The sequence below is a fragment of the Arachis hypogaea genome, chromosome 6 (genome assembly GCF_003086295.3).
Source record: "Arachis hypogaea cultivar Tifrunner chromosome 6, arahy.Tifrunner.gnm2.J5K5, whole genome shotgun sequence".
Classification (NCBI taxonomy): domain Eukaryota; kingdom Viridiplantae; phylum Streptophyta; class Magnoliopsida; order Fabales; family Fabaceae; genus Arachis; species Arachis hypogaea.
The window spans coordinates 25,917,941-25,937,616 of record NC_092041.1 but is presented as its reverse complement, the minus strand read 5'-3'; the positions used below and the strand labels follow the sequence as shown (position 1 = coordinate 25,937,616).

General features: G+C 39.2%; 1 non-coding gene across 1 annotated transcript; it reads left to right on the top strand.

Annotated features, from left to right (window-relative positions):
• The first annotated feature begins 286 nt into the window (after nt 1–286).
• LOC112700518 (small nucleolar RNA R71) lies at nt 287–390 on the top strand. The gene has a single exon (XR_003153426.1). It is a non-coding gene; the product is annotated as a small nucleolar RNA R71 (small nucleolar RNA).
• The last annotated feature ends 19,286 nt before the right edge of the window (nt 391–19,676 follow it).

Genomic DNA, 19,676 nt, shown 5'->3' with positions numbered 1-19,676 from the left:
TTTGAGAGATCATGTTGACCTGTTGAGTCAACACTTTGTTCTGAGCCAATATGGCATTCAGAGCATCAATTTCAAGAACTTCTTTCTTCTGAGGTATCCCATTATTCACGGAATTCCTCTCAGAAGTGTACATGAATTGGTTGTTTGCAACATGTCAATAAGTTCCTGAACCTCTTCAGGCATTTTCTTTAGGTGAATAGATCCACCTGCAGAATGGTCCATTGACATTTTTGAAAATTCAGATAGACCATAATAGAATATATCTAATATGGTCCATTCTGAAAACATGTCAGATGGGCACCTTTTGGTCAGCTGCTTGTATCTTTCCCAAGCTTCATAGAGGGATTCACCATCTTTTTGTTTGAAGGTCTGAACATCCACTCTAAGTTTGCTCCGCTTTTGAGGAGGAAAGAATTTATCTAAGAAGGCAGTGACCAGCTTATCCCAGGAGTCCAGGCTATCCTTGGGCTCCAACCATATTCTAGCTGTCTCTTACAGCAAAAAGGAAAAGCATGAGTCTGTAGACTTCAGGATCAACTCCATTCGTCTTTACAGTCTCACAGATCTGCAAGAATTCAGTTAAAAACTGATAAGGATCTTCAGATGGAAGTCCATAAAACTTGCAGTTTTGTTGCATTAAGGCAACTAGCTGAGGTTTCAGCTCAAAATTATTGGCTCCAATGGCAGGAATGGAGATGCTTCTTCCATCAAATTTGGACGTTGGCTTTGTGAAGTCACCAAGCATTCTCCTTGCATTATTATTATTTTCGGCTGCCATCTCCTTCTCTTGTTCGAAAATTTCTGAAAGGTTGTTTCTGGATTGTTGTAATTTAGTTTCTCTTAGTTTCCTTTTTAGAGTCCTTTCAGGTTCAGGATCAATTTCAACAAGAGTGGTTTTTTCCCTGTTCCTGCTCATATGAAAGAGAAGAAAACAGGAAAAGAATGAGGAATCCTCTATGTCACAGTATAGAGATTCCTTTATGTTAGTAGAAAAAGAAAGGGGAGAAGAATGAAGAAGAATGAATAGTCTGTATAAAGAGTAAGGATAGGGGAGGTGAGAAGAGATGAAGAGAAGTGTTAGTAAATAAATAAAAAGAGATGAGAGAGGGAGAAATTCGAAAATAAGTTTGAAAAGGAGTTAGTAATTTTCGAAAATTAGAGATAAGATATAATTAAAATTGAAATTTAAAACAAAAAGAATTTTTGAAAAAGAGATGAGATATTTTCGAAAATTAGAGAGGGAAAAGTAGTTAGGTGGTTTTGAAAAAGATAAGAAACAAACACAAAGACAAAGAGTTAGTTGAAAAAGATATTAAAATCAAATTTGAAAAGATAAGAAGATAAGAGGTTAGATAAGATATTTGAAATCAAAATTTTGAAAAAGATAAAATTTTTGAAAAAGATATGATAAAAGATAAAAAGATTTAATTTTTAAAATTTAAAATTACTTACTTCACTAACAAGAAACTACAAGATAAGATTCTAGAACTTAAAGATTGAACCTTTCTTAACAAGAAATTAACAAACTTCAAATTTTTGAATCAATCACATTAATTGTTAGTGAATTTTTTAAAATATGATATAAAGATAAGAAAAAGATTTTGAAAAGATAAGATTTTTAAAATTAAAAATTTGACTTGACTTGTAAGAAACAACTAATTTTGAAAATTTTTGACTAAGTCAACTCAAAATTTTGAAAAATTGGAGAGAAATAAGGAAAAGATATTTTTTTGATTTTTGATTTTTTTGAATTTTTGATGATGAGAGAGAAAACCCTAAAAATGACTCACAACATAAAAATTATGAATCAAAACTCATGATGCATGCAAGAACACTATGAATGTCAAGATGAACACCAAGAACATTTTGAAGATCATGATGAACATCAAGAACATAATTTTGAAAAAATTTTGATGCAAAGAAAACATGCAAGACACCAAACCTAGAAATCTTTAATGCATGGACTCTAACAGACGAAAAATGCATATGAAAAATAACAAACAACACAAAATAAGAAAACATCAAGATCAAACAAGAAGACTTGTCAAGAACAACTTGAAGATCATGAAGAACACCATGAATGCATGAATTTTCGAAAAATGCAAGAAAAATTTTTAAAGCATGCAATTGACACCAAACTTAAACGTTGACTCAAGACTCATACAAGAAACACAAAATATTTTCGATCCCACAAAGATTGTTGGTATGAAGCAAGCTATGGTCATCTTGTAAATCTCAATCAGGCAGATTCAAATGGTTATAGATGATTTATGAATAAAGCATAAAATAATGATAGAAATACTTATGCAATTCATTGGTGAGAATTTCAGATAAGCGTATGGAGATGCTTTGTCCCTTCTGTCTCTCTGCTTTCCTACTGTCTTTATCCAATCCTTCTTACTCCTTTCCATGGCAAGCTGTATGTTGGGCATCACCGTTGTCAATGGCTACAGTCTCGTCCTCTCAGTGAAAATGTTCAACGCGCTCTATCACAGCACGGCTATTCAGCTGTCGGTTCTTGATCATGTCGGAATAGAATCCAGTGATTCTTTTGCGTCTGTCACTAACGCCCCACAATCGCGAGTTTGAAGCTCGTCACAGTCATTCAATCCTCGAATCCTACTCAGAATACCACAGACAAGGTTTAGACCTTCCAGATTCTCTTGAATGCCGCCATCAATTCTAGCTTATACCACGAAGATTCTGATTAACAAAATCCAAGAGATAAACATTCAAGCCTTGTTTGCTTGTAGAATGGAAGTGGTTGTCAGGCACGCGTTCATAAGTGAGAATGATGATGAGCATCACATAATCATCACATTCATCAGGTTCTTGGGTGCGAATGAATATCTTAGAACAAGAATGAGCTGAATTGAATAGAAGAACAATAGTAATTGCATTAATACTCGAGGTACAGCAGAGCTCCACACCTTAATCTATGGTGTGTAGAAACTCCACCGTTGAAAATACATAGGCATGGCCGAGAGGCCAGCCCCCATGATCTAAGAACTAGACGTCCAAAGATGATCTAAGGATCTAAAGTGATCAAAAGATTCAAGTGATCAAAAGATGAAAATACAATAGCAAAAGGTCCTACTTATAGAGAACTAGTAGCTAGGGTTTACAGAGATGAGTAAATGACATAAAAATCCACTTCCGGGCCCACTTGGTGTGTGCTTGGGCTGAGCATTGAAGCATTTTCCTGTAGAGACTCTTCTTGAAGTTAAATGCCAGCTTTTGTACCAGTTTGGGCATTTAACTCCCATTCTTGTGCCAGTTCTGGCGTTTTACGCTAGAATTCTTGAGCTGACTTGGAACGCCTGTTTGGGCCATCAAATCTCGGGCAAAGTATGGACTATTATACATTGAGGGAAAGCCCAGGATGTCTACTTTCCAACGCAGTTAAGAGAGCGCCAATTGGGCTTCTGTAGCTCCAGAAAATTCACTTCGAGTGCAGGGAGGTCGGAATCCAACAGCATCTGCAGTCCTTTTCAGCCTCTGAATCAGATTTTTGCTCAGGTCCCTCAATTTCAGCCAGAAAATACCTGAAATCACAGAAAAACATACAAACTCATAGTAAAGTCTAGAAAAGTGAATTTTAACTAAAAACTAATAAAAATATAATAAAAACTAACTAAAACATACTAAAAACAATGCCAAAAAGCGTATAAATTATCCGCTCATCAGAGAGGTATATAGAATTCACAGAAATCCAGAGGAAATAATCAAACAATTCATGTAAGAGCCAATTAGGTAAATAAATACCGAATCAAGGGATAACATGTAAAAAAACAATTAAAGGTTTAAAAGAAAATGTGTTTTCCCAAATCAAGCAACCTAAGTAATATGAAAGAGAATGAACAACAATTAAAGCATATGTGTGATTTAGGTGCTTTATGTAGGTGAATTGATTTGAAAAGGAATTGATTATTGCAATTGTGTCGTGGGATTGGAAGAGTTGCAGAAATGAGCACAAGGGGCAATAATCAAAGATTGCAGTGAGAGCATGACATATTCATGTTTAAAAGCAATAGAAATGATCGCATATGCATAGCTTCTTGTCCAAAGCAATATCCGATTGAAAAACGGATTGCATTGCTCAAAAACTTAAAGAAACAAGTTGTTATGTATAGGGTCAAGGATTTTAAAGAAACATGAACATGCAATTTGTCAATTCTCAAAGAAAGCAATGTATGTACTGTTGCTCATGTCACCAAACAGGGTTCCAATTTCTCAAGTTTAAATTGAGTTCGGTGTGGAATAAAAAGCAGGGCAGGCAGTACATCATGCAACAATTCAGCACAGTATGCACTTAGAAGTACCAAATGGAATGGTCAAAGCTGTAAATTTCAATCCAATTTGGTCTCAAGAACAAAATCAACAATGAAGTGCATAGTGGGTAGGCGGAGAATGCTATGCACATCAACAATTCATATCAAACAAGATAATCGCATACGTAAGGTAAAGTTCAGATTGATATTTCAGCAAAACACATAGTGCATAAACAAATCATCTCATGTAGCATCCAAAATTAACTGAAATTCGCACAAGTAGGAATCATAATGCAAAATGGAAGGGAAATTCAAACCCTATGCTGATCAAACATAGAAATCGAATAAAAAACTCCCATTCAAGCATTACATCAAGAAAAATATGTGCAGAAATCAGTAGCATCATTTGGTTTCAAAATCAAGCAAAAGCAGCATTCAGAATCAGGTAAAAACAACAATAGTTAGTTTCAGCAACATCAGTAGTTATCCAACCCAGAAAAAGATTCAAACAATCAACCAGCAATCAACATTCATTCCAGAAAACAAAAATCAACTAACCTATTGCCACCTATTGACTAAAGCAAAATTAAAAACATAAGCAAGAAGAAGCAGTAAAAAAAAGGGTTCAAGGGAGAAAGGGAACCTGTAATGCAGAAGGAAAGAGAAGGAAAAATGGACTGAGAAAGAGGTGGCGTGGTGGGTTCGCCGCGGCGTAGGAAGTCGCCGGACTGGCGGCTACTCGCCGAAACAGGGAGGCGCAGCTTAAGGCTGGGCGCTGGCACGGAGGTAGATATAGGGACGAAAGAGAAGGGAATGGAGAAGAGGAAGAAGAAAGGAAAAGGAAGAGAGAGAGAGAGAGAGAGAGAGAGAGAGAGAGAGAGAGAGAGAGAGAGGAGGTGTGACGGCGGTGGCGTGGAGGTCGCCGGAGGTTGGTTGCGGTGGAGGGAGGCTGGGCTGAGAGGGGTGGTTGTGGTTTTCAGAGAAAAGGGGAGAAGAGAGGTGGGTATGGGAAATGAAGTGCGACCCTCTCTCTTTTCGAATTATCGTTCGAAAAATGACCTGTGCGGACGCACAAGGTCGTGTGCGGGCGCACACAAGGAGAAAGAAGGAAGTGTGCACGCGCACAGGGTCATGCGGATGCTGCGAACAGAAGGTGTAACACAACCTGTGCGGGCGCACAAGGGGTGTGCACTCGCACAGAAGGAGAAAATAGGGGGCGTGCGATCGCACAAGGGGTGCGGTCGCTGCAAACAGAGAGGTGTGTTCAGGCTGTGCGGGTGCACAAAGGGTGTGCGCTCACACGTGTGGCTTCTCCTTTTTTTTTGAAGGTGAGGGATGGTGTGTGCGGCCGCACGCACGGTGTGCGGGCGCATAGAAGGGAAAAGAAAGTGGTGTGCAGACGCACAAGACGTGCGTGTGCTGCGAACAAAGGGAGTGTTGGGGTTTGTGCGTACGCACAATGCTGTGCAAACGCACAGGGATGGAAAAACAGGGAATCTGTGTGCACGCACGAGGCTGTGTGGATGCACAGATCTCTATTCCTGCAACAAAAATTATGCCTCCTGGGCATTAAACTTGACATCCAAAATAGGTTTTCAAGCCCCAAAACATCACAAAACTCCATAAACACATTATTTCACCCGAAATTATTCAACAAACTTCAGAATAAAACCAACCAACCAAGCAAACTAACCAATTATTCATGAAACAAAAGCTAAAAGAGAGAGAAGGTTAGAAGGATATTACCATGGTGGGTGTCTCCCACCTAGCACTTTGGTTTATAGTCTTAAGTTGGACTTGCTAAGGAAATCCTTGTTAGGGCGGCTTATGCTTCCACTCCTCCTTGAATCTCAAAAAGGTTTGCTATTGATTTGACCTCCGGGGTCCCATATGAAATTCTTCAAACTCTCAAGAGACTTCAAGCTAGTAACTAGGATCCTTAATTCTTGACTCTTAAGACCAATGCTCAGATCCTATACTTGAGTTCCTCTATCACCATTGACATGCTTATGCACTACCCGGAATCTACCAATTTGACTATTGCACTAAAATTGAGCTTCAAATGTCAAGTTGGCCCTTTTGATGAACTTCCCATTCCATTGCCAATTAACATTCTTCCCATCACCATCTACTACTCCAAGAAAGGTTCGAAGTTGACCATCCATTTCTAGAAAGGCATATTGATGTGGGCCTAGAAAGCTTGTTGGAGAATTCTTCACCCACTCGTCTTGCATAGACGCCTTCTCCTCTTGGCAGCTAAAATCCTCCTCAACCTCTTCTAAATCTTTTTCATCATCACTCAAGTCAAAAATTAGAGGTTGTGTGAAGTTCACATCAACATCTCCTTCCAAATCTAACAAGGGAGGCTCATGAAGGTTATTGTAGGAATTACCCAAGTTGGACAAAAAATCTTGAATGATGGAATCCTCTTGATCAATTCCTACCAACTCTTCACTTGACTCCTTTTGCACTTCTTTTTGTGACTTAACATTTTCTTCTCGATTTCTCAATTCTCCTTTCACTCCACACTTTTCACTTGGTCTCCCCCGTTTATCCACTAGAATTTCTTGCTTGTGGCATGAACGCGATGAAGCTAAATGATCCAAAGCTTTTGCTATGGTAGACATGACTTGCTCTTGCTTCTTTCAGAACTGTTATTGTTCTTGAATAAGCATGAAGAGTTCTTCTTATGTGGCTTGATCCACATACGAAGATGAAGATTGAGATGATGAAGGTTGACAATCGAACTTGTGAGGGCGGAGGTTTTGGTTTTATATGTAGTGGGGTGATGGTGTGTAAGATTGGTGACTATAAAGGTAAGTGTTTGGGTTCCAATGGGGTGCATTGTGGTGATGGTGTGAAAAAGTCATCAAGAAAACATAAACAAAAACCTACTTAATAAAAGCAAACAAACAACCAAAAGGTTCTATTTACACTATCAACATATTCACAACAACCAAAAGATTTAACACCAATTGCACACTCCCCGGCAACGGCGCCAAATTTTGACGTTAAGAACTTTTGATGATCTTGATTTTTCTCAACATGAGATTTCTTTCGTTGCAAGTATAGTCTAAATCAACAAATAGTCCTCACAATCAAATATTTCAATTCAAAATAAAATATAGCCGAGAGTATCTAAACCTCGGGTCGTTCTCCCTAGGAATGCAATTGAAGTGTTACTTCCTTGGTTGTTAAGACAAAAAGGGGTTTTCGAGGAAGAAAGTAAAGATTAAAAGAACTAAGAAATCAAAGAACTATGTAATGATCAAAATTGTGAGTTAATGCATAAAATAAACCTTGACTTGGGGATTGAGAATCCAAGGAATCCTATCATTGCCATAACCATAACTATGGTAATTGTCATGAGTCAATCTCGCCTAGTCAACCCCAACCATCGAGGAGTAATTCAAGCAAGCATAATTGACCTTAATTCATAAGTTCTAACCAACTTATTGATGAGCGGATAATTTATACGCTTTTTGGCATTGTTTTTAGTATGTTTTAGTTAGTTTTTATTATATTTTTATTAGTTTTTATTTAAAATTCACTTTTCTGGATTTTACTATGAGTTTGTGTGTTTTTCTGTGATTTCAGGTATTTTCTGGCTGAAATTGAGGGACCTGAGCAAAAATCTGATTCAGAGGCTGAAAAGGGCTGCAAATGCTGTTAGATTCTGACCTCCCTGCACTCGAAGTGGATTTTCTGGAGCTATCAAAGCCCAATTGGCGCGCTCTCAATTGCGTTGGAAAGTAGACATCCTGGGCTTTCCAACAATATATAATAGTTCATACTTTACTCGAGATTTGATGGCCCAAACTGGCGTTCCAAATCAGCTCAAGACTGCCCGGCGTTAAATGCCGGAACTGGCACAGAAGTGGGAGTTAAACGCCCAAACTAGCACAAAAGCTGGCGTTTAACTCCAAGAGAAGCCTCTACACGAAAATGCTTCAATTCTCAGCCCAAGCATACACCAAGTGGACCCGAAAGTGGATTTATACGTCATTTACTCATTTCTGTAAATCCTAAGCTACTAGTTCTCTATAAATAAAACCTTTTGCTATTGTATTTTCATCTTGGTTCTTCTGGTTCCCTCTTGGGGGCCGAAGCCAATGATCACCATTATCACTTATGTATTTTCAATGGTGGATTTTCTACACACGATAGATTAAGGTGTGGAGCTCTGCTGTACCTCGAGTATTAATGCAATTACTATTGTTCTTATATTCAATTCAGCTTATTCTTGTTCTAAGATATTCACTTGAACCCAAGAAAATGATGAATGTGATGATTATGTAATGCTCATCATCATTCTCACTTATGAACGCGTGCCTGACAACCACTTCCGTTCTACATGCAAACAAGGCTTGAGTGGATATCTCTTGGATTCCTTAATCAGAATCTTCGTGGTATAAGCTAGAATTGATGGCGGCATTCTTGAGAATCCGGAAGGTCTAAACCTTGTCTGTGGTATTCTGAGTAGGATTCAAGAATTGAATGACTGTGACGAGCTTCAAACTCGCGATTGTGGGGCGTCAGTGACAGACGCAAAAGAATCACTGGATTCTATTCCGACATGATCGAGAACTGACAGATGAATAGCCGTGCTGTGACAGAGCGCGTTGAACATTTTCACTGAGAGGACGGGACTGTAGCCATTGACAATGGTGATACCCAACATACAGCTTGCCATGGAAAGGAGTAAGAAGGATTGGATGAAGACAGTAGGAAAGCAGAGAGACGGAAGGGATAAAGCATCTCCATACGCTTATCTGAAATTCTCACCAATGAATTACATAAGTATCTCTATCTTTATTTTATGTCTTATTTATCTTTTAATCATTTATCCTCCATAACCATTTGAATCCGCCTGACTGAGATTTACAAGATGACCATAGCTTGCTTCATACCAACAATCTCCGTGGGATCGACCCTTACTTGCGTAAGGTTTATTACTTGGACGACCCAGTGCACTTGCTGGTTAGTTGTGCGAAGTTGTGATAAAGAGTTGAGATTTCAATTGAGCGTACCATGTTGATGGCGCCATTGATGATCACAATTTTGTGCACCAAGTTTTTGGCGCCGTTGCTGGGGATTGTTTGAGTTTGAACAACTGACGATTCATCTTGTTGCTTAGATTAGGTATTTTTCTTCAGAATTTTTAAGAATGAATTCTAGAGTTTCAAGGTGATGTTTTTATCATCACCAAAGCTGATTGATTTTCATCAATTTAGCTCTTGAATGGAATGTCCTGCTGAAGCTTGGCTAGCCATGTCTAATCTTTTTAGAATAAAGCTTTAGACTAACATTGCATGATTCCTGGAATTCTTCTTAAGAATTTTGAATCCTTTATTTTTCTGTCTCCACATAATTTTCGAAAAAAATCCAAAAAAATTTATAAAATCCTAAAATCAAAAATATTTTTATGTTTCTTGTTTGAGTCTAGTGTCTAATTTTAAGTTTGGTGTCAATTGCATGTCTTTATTCTTCTAATTTTCGAAAATCACATGCATTATGTTCTTCATTGATCTTCAAGATGTTCTTGATGATTTCCTTGCTCTGATCTTTAAATTCTCTTGTTTTGTGTGTTTTGTTGTTTCTCATATGCATTCTTAATTTGTTAGTGTCAGTAGTATACAAACTTCTAAGTTTGGTGTCTTGCATTCATTGTTTATTTGATTTTAGTTGCATTTTGATTATTCCTCATCATTAAAAATCCAAAAAAGTTTTCAAAAGTGTGTCTTTTCTAGTCAATAATATAGAGAATTGATGATTCAGAACATACAGCAGAGGAATTACACAGAAAAAGCTGGGCGTTCAAAACGCCCAGTGAAGAAGGAAAACTGGCGTTTAAACGCCAGCCAGGGCACCTGGCTGGGCGTTTAACGCCCAAAAGAGTAGCATTTTGGGCGTTAAACGCCAGAATGGATACCATTCTGGGCGTTTAACGCCAGGATGGCACAAGAGGGAAGATTTTGTTTTTAATTCAGATTTTTTTCAACTTTCCATAATTTTTTAACAATCATATCCTTTTAAAACCATAAATTTTCAATCATATCTTCTCAGTCACATCTTTTTCAAAAAAGTTTTCAAATCATATATTTTTTATTTCTAATTTCAAAATCTTTTTCAAAAATCACTTTATTTCTTTCTCAATCTTAGTTTTCAAAAATCATCAATCAAATTTTCAAAATTTCTTTTAATTATTTTAAAATCTTTTACTTTAATTTCAAAAATTCATCCCCTCTTCTCACATCCTTCTATTTATGGACTAACACTCCTCCACTATCAACAATTCGAACTCCATCTCTCTTGATAAGTTCGAATTCTTCTTCTACCTCCTCCTTCTATTCTTCCTTTCCTCTGACATCTCAAGGAATCTCTATACTGTGACATAGAGGATTCCATATTTTCTTGTTCTCTTCTCTTTCATATGAGCAGGAGCAAAGACAAAAGCATTCTTGTTGAGGCTGAACCTGAACCTGAAAGGACCTTGAAGCGAAAGCTAAGAGAAGCTAAAGCATTACTCTCTGTAGAGGACCTAACAGAAATCTTCAAACAAAAAGAAGACATAGCAGCCGAAAACAACAACAATGCCAACAATGCAAGGAAGGTACTGGGTGACTTTACTTTACCTACTCCCGACTTCTATGGGAGAAGCATCTCTATTCCTGCCATTGGAGCAAACAACTTTGAGCTTAAGTCTCACTTAGTTTCTCTAATGCAACAGAATTGCAAGTTCCATGGACTTCCATTAGAAGATCCTCATCAGTTTTTAGCTGAATTCTTGCAAATCTGTGATACTGTCAAGACCAATGGGGTTGACCCTGAGGTCTACAGACTTATGCTATTCCCTTTTGTTGTAAGAGACAGAGCTAGGATATGGTTGGACTCACAACCTAAAGAAAGCCTGAACTCTTGGGAAAAGCTAGTCAATGCCTTCTTGGCAAAGTTCTTTCCACCTCAAAAATTGAGTAAGCTTAGAGTGGAAGTCCAAACCATCAGACAGAAAGAAGGTGAATCCCTCTATGAAGCTTGAGAAAGATACTAACAATTGATCAGAAAGTGTCCGTCTGACATGCTTTCTGAATGGAGCATCATAGGTATCTTCTATGATGGTCTGTCTGAACTGTCCAAGATGTCATTGGATAGCTCTGCTGGAGGATCTAGAAGACGCCTGCAGAAGCTCAAGAACTCATTGAAATGGTTGCAAATAACTAATTCATGTACACTTCTGAAAGGAATCCTATGAACAATGGGACGAATCAGAAGAAAGGAGTTCTTGAGATTGATACTCTGAATGCCATATTGGCTCAGAACAAAATATTGACTCAACAAGTCAATATGATTTCTCAAAGTCTGTCTAGAATGCAAGCTGCACCAGGCAGTACTAAGGACACTTCATCAGAAGAAGAAGCTTATGATCCTGAGAATCCATCAATAGAAGAGATGAATTAGATGGGAGAACCTTATGGAAACACCTATAATCCTTCATGGAGAAATCATCCAAATTTCTCATGGAAGAATCAACGGAGACCTCAACAAGGTTTCAACAACAATAATGGTGGAAGAAACAGGTTTAGCAATGGCAAGCCTTTTCCATCATCTTCTCAGCAACAGACAGAGAATTCTAAGCAGAGCCACTCTGACTTAGCAACCATGGTCTCTGATCTAATCAAAACCACTCAAAGTTTCATGACTGAAACAAGGTCCTCCATTAGAAACTTGGAGGCACAAGTGGGTCAACTGAGTAAGAGAGTTACTGAACTCCCTCCTAGCACTCTTCCAAGCAATACAGAAGAGAATCCAAAAGGAGAGTGTAAGGCCATCAACATGGCCGAAATTGGAGAGGAGGAAGAGGCAGTGATCGCCACTGAGGAAGACCTCAATGGACGTCCACTGGCCTCCAATGAGTTCCCTAATGAGGAACCATGGGAATCTGAGGCTCACACTGAGACCATAGAGATTCCATTGGATTTACTTCTACCATTCATGAGCTCTGATGAGTATTCTTCCTCTGAAGATGACGAAGATGTCACTGAAGAGCAAGTTGCTAAGTACCTTGGAGCAATCATGAAACTAAATGACAAGTTATTTGGTAATGAGACTTGGGAGGATGAACCTCCTTTGCTCACCAAAGAACTGGATGACTTAACTAGGCAGAGATTACCTCAAAAGAGACAGGATCCTGGGAAGTTCTCAATACCTTGTACCATTGGCACCATGACCTTCAAGAAGGCTCTGTGTGACCTAGGGTCAAGCATAAACCTCATGCCTCTCTCTGTAATGGAGAAGCTAGGGATCTTTGAGGTACAAGCTGCAAGAATCTCACTAGAGATGGCAGACAATTCAAGAAAACAAGCTTATGAACTTGTAGAGGATGTTCTGGTAAAGATTGAATACCATTACATCCCTGCTGATTTCATAGTCTTAGAGACTGGGAAGTGCATGGATGAATCCATCATCCTTGGCAGACTCTTCCTAGCCACAGCAAAGGCTGTGATTGATATTGACAGAGGAGAATTGATCATTCAAGTGAATGAAGAATCCCTTGTGTTTAAGGCTCAAGGATATCCCTCTGTAACCATGGAGAGGAAGCATGAAGAGCTTCTCTCAAAACAGAGTCAAACAGAGCCCCCACAGTCAAACTCTAAGTTTGGTGTTGGGAGGCCACAACCAAATTCTAAGTTTGGTGTTGAACCCCCACATTCAAACTCTAAATTTTGGTGTTGGAAGGTTCCAACATTGCTTTGAACATCTGTGAGGCTCCATGAGAGCCCACTGTCAAGCTACTGACTTTAAAGAAGCGCTTGTTGGGAGGCAACCCAATGTTATATTTATCTATTTTCCATTATTATTTTATGTTTCCTGTAGGTTGATGATCATGTGAAGTCACAAAAATAATTGAAAAAGTAAAAATAGAATGAAAAATAGAAAGAGAAACAACACACCCTAAAGGAAAAGCTTGCTGGCGTTTAAACGCCAGTAAGGGCAGCAAATGGGCATTTAACGCCCAGTCTGGCACCATTATGGGCGTTTAACGCCAGAAAGGGGCACCAAACTGGCGTTTAACGCCAGGAATGGGCAAGAAGCTGGTGTTAAATGCCAGAAAGGGGCAGCAGCCCAGTGTTTAACGCCAGGATTGGCAGAAGGGGCATTTTTGCACGCCACTTGGTGCAGGGATGAGATATCCTTGACACCTCAGGATCTGTACAGGATCCCCACCTACCCCACCACTCTCTCTCTTCTTCACCCATTCACCAATCACCTCAATACCTCTGCCCCAAAAATCCCTCACCTATCAAATCCCACCATTCTCTTAACCACTCACATCCATCCTTCATAAAACCCCACCTACCTCACCATCCAAATTTAAACCACTTTCCCTCCCAAACACACCCATAATGGCCGAACCCTACCCCTCTCTCCACCCCTATATAAACCCTTTTTCACTCCTTCATTTTCACACAACCTAAACACTACTTCTTTCCCTTGGCCAAACCACAAAGCCCCCTCCATCTCCTTTTTTTCTTCTTCTTCTACTCTCTTCTTTCTTCTTTTGCTCGAGGACGAGCAAACCTTCTAAGTTTGGTGTGGTAAAAGCGTTGCTTTTCATTTTACCATAACCACTTATGGCATCTAAGGCCAGAGAAACCTCTAGAAAGAGGAAAAGGAAGGAAAAAGCTTCCACCTCCGAGTCATGGGAGATGGAGAGATTCATCTCAAGGGTGCATCAAGACCACTTCTATGAAGTTGTGGCTATGAAGAAGGTGATCCCCGAGGTCCCTTTCAAACTCAAAAAGAGTGAATATCCGGAGATCCGACATAAGGTCCGAAGAAGAGGTTGGGAAGTTCTTTCCAACCCCATTCAACAAGTCGGAATCTTAATGGTTCAAGAGTTCTATGCCAATGCATGGATCACCAAGAACCATGATCAAAGTGTGAACCCAGACCCAAAGAATTGGCTTACAATGGTTCGGGGGAAATGCTTAGATTTTAGTATAGAAAATGTAAGGTTGGCATTCAACTTGCCCATGATGCAAGGAGATGAACATCCTTACACTAGAAGGGTCAACTTTGATCAAAGGTTGGACCAAGTCCTCATAGACATTTGTGAAGAGGGCGCTCAATGGAAGAGAGATTCAAGAGGGAAGCCGGTTCAACTGAGAAGGCATGACCTCAAGCCCGTGGCTAGGGGATGGTTGGAGTTTATCCAACGCTCAATCATTCCCACTAGCAACCGGTCCGAAGTTACTATAAACCGGGCTATCATGATTCATAGCATCATGATAGGAGAGGAAGTAGAAGTTCATGAGGTTATATCCCAAGAACTTTATAAGGTGGCGGACAAGTCCTCTACCTTGGCAAGGTTAGCCTTCCCTCATCTCATTTGTCACCTCTGTAAATCAGTTGGAATTAACATAGAGGGAGACATCCTCATTGATGAGGACAAGCCCATCACTAAGAAGAGGATGGAGCAAACAAGAGATCCCACTCATAGACATGAGTAAATTCCTCACCATGAAATCCCTGAGATGCCTCAAGGGATGCACTTTCCTCCACAAAACTATTGGGAGCAAATCAACACTCCCTAGGAGAATTGAGTTCCAACATGGGACAACTAAGGGTAGAGCACCAAGAACATTCCATCTTCCTCCATGAAATTAGAGAAGATCAAAGAATCATGAGAAAGGAGCAACAAAGGCAAGGAAGAGACATTGAGGATCTCAAGCACTCCATAAGATCTTCAAGAGGAAGAACAAGCCGCCATCACTAAGGTGGACCCGTTCTTTAATCTCCTTGTTCTTTAATTTTCTGTTTTTCGAATTTTTATGCTTATGTTTATCTATGTTTGTGTCTTATGATCATTAGTGTCTTAGTGTCTATGACTTAAAGTTATGAATGTCCTATGAATCCATCACCTTTCTTAAATGAAAAATGTTCTTAATTGAAAAAGAGAAGAATTGCATGAATTTCGAATTTTATAATAGATTAATTATTTTGATGTGGTGGCAATACTTTTGACTTCTGAATGTATGCTTGAACAGTGCATATATCTTTTGAATTTGTTGTTCATGAATGTTAAAATTGTTGGCTCTTGAAAGAATGATGAAAAAGGAAAATGTTATTGAGGATCTGAAAAATCATCAAATTGATTCTTGAAGCAAGAAAAAGCAGTGAATACTCAAAAAAAAAAAGAGAAAAAAAAAGAGCAAGCAGAAAAAGCCAATAGCCCTTTAAACCAAAAGGCAAGGGTAAAAATAAAAAGGATCCAAGGCTTTGAGCATTAGTGGATAGGAGGGCCTACAGGAATAACATCCTGGCCTAAGCGGCTAAACCAAGCTGTCCCTAACCATGTGCTTGTGGCGTGAAAGTGTTAAGTGAAAACTTGAGACTAAGCGGTTAAAGTCGTGATCCGAAGCAAAAAGAGTGTGCTTAAGAACCCTGGACACCTCTAATTGGGGACTCTAGCAAAGCTGAGTCACAATCTGAAAAGGTTCACCCAGTTATGTGTCTGTGGCATGGATGTATCCGGTGGTAATACTGGAAAACAGAGTGCTTTGGGCCACAGTCAAGACTCATAAAGTAGCTGTGTTCAAGAATCATCATACTTAACTAGGAGAATCAATAACACTATCCAGATTCTGAGTTCCTATAGAAGCCAATCATTCTGAACTTCAAAGGATAAAGTGAGATGCCAAAACTGTTCAGAGGCAAAAAGCTAAAAGCCCCGCTCATCTAATTAATACTGATCTTCATAGATATTTTTGGAATTCATTGTATATTCTCTTCTTTTTATCCTATTTGATTTTCAGTTGCTTGGGAACAAGCAACAATTTAAGTTTGGTGTTGTGATGAGCGGATAATTTATACACATTTTGGCATTATTTTTAGTATGTTTTTAGTATGTTTTAGTTAGTTTTTATTATATTTTTATTAGTTTTTATTTAAAATTCACTTTTCTGGACTTTACTATGAGTTTGTGTGTTTTTCTGTGATTTCAGGTATTTTCTGGCTGAAATTGAGGGACCTGAGCAAAAATCTTATTCAGAGGCTGAAAAGGACTGCAGATGCTGTTGGATTCTGACCTCCCTACACTCGAAGTGGATTTTCTGGAGCTACAGAAGCCTAATTGGCACGTTCTCAATTGCGTTAGAAAGTAGACATCCTGGGATTTCCAGAAATATATAATAGTCTATATTTTGCCCGAGATTTGATGGCCCAAACCGGCGTTCCAAATCAGCTCAAGACTGTCCAGCGTTAAACGCCGGAACTGGCACAGAAGTGGGAGTTAAACGCCCAAACTGGCACAAAAGCTGGCGTTTAACTCCAAGAGAAGCCTCTACATGAAAATGCTTCAATGCTCAGCCCAAGCACACACCAAGTGGACCCGGAAGTGGATTTATACGTCATTTACTCATTTCTCTATAAATAGGACCTTTTGCTATTGTATTTTCATCTTGGTTCTTCTGGTTCCCTCTCGGGGGCCGAAGCCAATGATCACCATTATCACTTATGTATTTTCAACGGTGGAGTTTCTACACGCCATAGATTAAGGTGTGGAGCTCTGTTGTACCTCGAGTATTAATGCAATTACTATTGTTCTTCTATTCAATTCAGCTTATTCTTGTTCTAAGATATTCATTTTCACCCAAGAACATGATGAATGTGATGATTATGTGACGCTCATCATCATTCTCACTTATGAACGCGTGCCTGACAACCACTTCCGTTCTACATGCAAACAAGGCTTGAGTGGATATCTCTTGGATTCCTTAAGCAGAATCTTCGTGGTATAAGCTAAAATTGATGGCGGCATTCTTGAGAATCTGAAAGGTCTAAACCTTGTCTGTGGTATTCTGAGTAGGATTCAAGGATTGAATGACTGTGACGAGCTTCAAACTCGCGATTGTGGGGCGTTAGTGACAGACGCAAAAGAATCACTGGATTCTGTTCCAACATGATCGAGAACCGACAGATGAATAGCCGTGCTGTGACAGAGCGCGTTGAACATTTTCACTGAGAGGACGGGACTGTAGCCATTGACAACAGTGCTACCCAACATACAGCTTGCCATGGAAAGGAGTAAGAAGGATTGGATGAAGACAGTAGGAAAGCAGAGAGACGGAAGGGACAAAGCATCTCCATACGCTTATCTGAAATTCTCACCAATGAATTACATAAGTATCTCTATCTTTATTTTATGTCTTATTTATCTTTTAATCATTTATCCTCCATAACCATTTGAAATCCGCCTGACTGAGATTTACAAGATGACAATAGCTTGCTTTATACCAGCAATCTCCGTGGGATCGACCCTTACTCGCGTAAGGTTTATTACTTGGACGACCCAGTGCACTTGCTAGTTAGTTGTGCGAAGTTGTGATAAAGAGTTGAGATTGCAATTGAGCGTACCATGTTGATGGCGCCATTGATTATCACAATTTCGTGCACCACTTATCAAACTAGTTGATAAAAGGCTAACATCAATGGAAATAAGAGCTAACTAACTACCCAAGAATTACCACTAAATGTCAGACATTATGACTCTAATATCCTAGGAACTCAAACCACAAGCCAAGGTGTGAAAATCTAGTCAAAACTCGAAGTTAGGATTTTCACAAACACCGTGTGTGCATAAAAGTAAAGTATGGAAAAATGCAAAAAAGGAAATTGGAGAGCTATAACCAACTATCAACAAAACCAAATATAAACAAACAATCAAGCATAAAGAGAGCAATAAACACTAAATTCGTCAATCAAAACTTCAAGAACTCAAAATTGCAAATATAAACAAAACACTTGAACCAAGAAGAAATGAAAATAAAGACAACGTAATTAAAGAGAAAATAAGAGTACTTACAAAAGAGTTGATCAATATCCAAAATTAAAGCTTGTTATAAAATGCTACAATTGAAATTGCATAAACCCTAAGAGAGAAATGCTACACTACTCCTACTCCTATGGAAGCTTCCTATACTACTACTACCTACATAAAACTTAGCTCTCATGCTAAGTGTTGATTTTCCCCTTATATAGCACTTCAATTCAGCAATTCAGCCTTCCAAAATGGGCCAAAAGCCCCCAAAATATGCACTGCACGTGTTTCATTAATGAAATCATGTGTTGGGTCCTGTGCGAACGCACAGATGTGTGCGTCCACACACTTTGCTATTTTGGCTCCTGTGTGTACGCACGGTACTTGTGCATACGCACGCATGGAAATCCTCCCTTGTGCGTACGCACACAGGGCTATGCACACGCACACTTCGCTGTGTGTGATTTTCTTTGTTTTCTTCATGTTTTCTCCGTTGTACATGCTTTCTTCCACTTTTGCCCATCCATTCTTGTCTTCAAGGCCTGAAATCACCCACAAACCATATCATGGCATCGAATGACATAAAAGTGGGATTAATTTGCTCTATTAAAGCAAAAAATTGCATGTTTTCACATTTAGGATCAAATTAGGGATCAAACACGAAAGTATGCTATTTTGGTGTTTAAGTGTGAGTTCATATGCTAGAATTCATTCAAATCAAGCCAAAATATACCATCAAATATGGACTCATCAGGCAGCCCAACTCTCGGGAAAATATACTAGAGAGCAAAATTGGCATCGACGCGTACGTGTCGTCCACGCCTACGCGTGGGTGTTAAAAAAAGGCAACTGACGCGTACGCGTCAGTAACACGCACCTGTGGGGTTGGCTATGTGTCTAGCACCTCACCAGCACAGTCCTGGCACAACTCTCTGTCCAGCCCCCGCTATCGCGCCGTTCCAGCATAGTTTGGGCACAAACCAAATATGGGTGTCGACGCGCACGCGTCGGTCACGCGCATGTGTGGGACAATTTTTTTTATATCAACAAGCTATCAAATTAATGCCAAACATTATTAAACCAATAAAACCACAACTTGAACCAAATAATTCTAACTAAAAATAAAAATTCAATTTATTACCAACATAGATAAAAGAGAAAATAGGAAGAGTTTACCATGGTGGGGTGTCTCCCACCTAGCACTTTTAGTTAAAGTCCTTAAGTTGGACATTTGGTGAGCTCCTTGTCATGGTGGCTTGTGCTTGAACTTGTCTTGAAACTTCCACCAATGCTTAGACTTCCAATAAGCTCCAATATTTCCAAGTGAATTCACCAAGCCATGATGAAGTTCTTCACAAGCGTTGAGCTCCCAAAGTTAATCCTTTTGAATGCCGGGATCCCAAATCTTGTTTCTACACCCGTCTTTAAGTGGATCATCATTGTTTTAACCGGGTGGCAAGCAATCTGAATTCTCAATGAAGTATCAAACTCTTCTCTTAGATCTAACCGATTGATTACTAGTCCAACCCTTGCATCTAGCTCTTGAAATCTCAACATTGATGAGTCTTGATTTGCAACTCCAACCA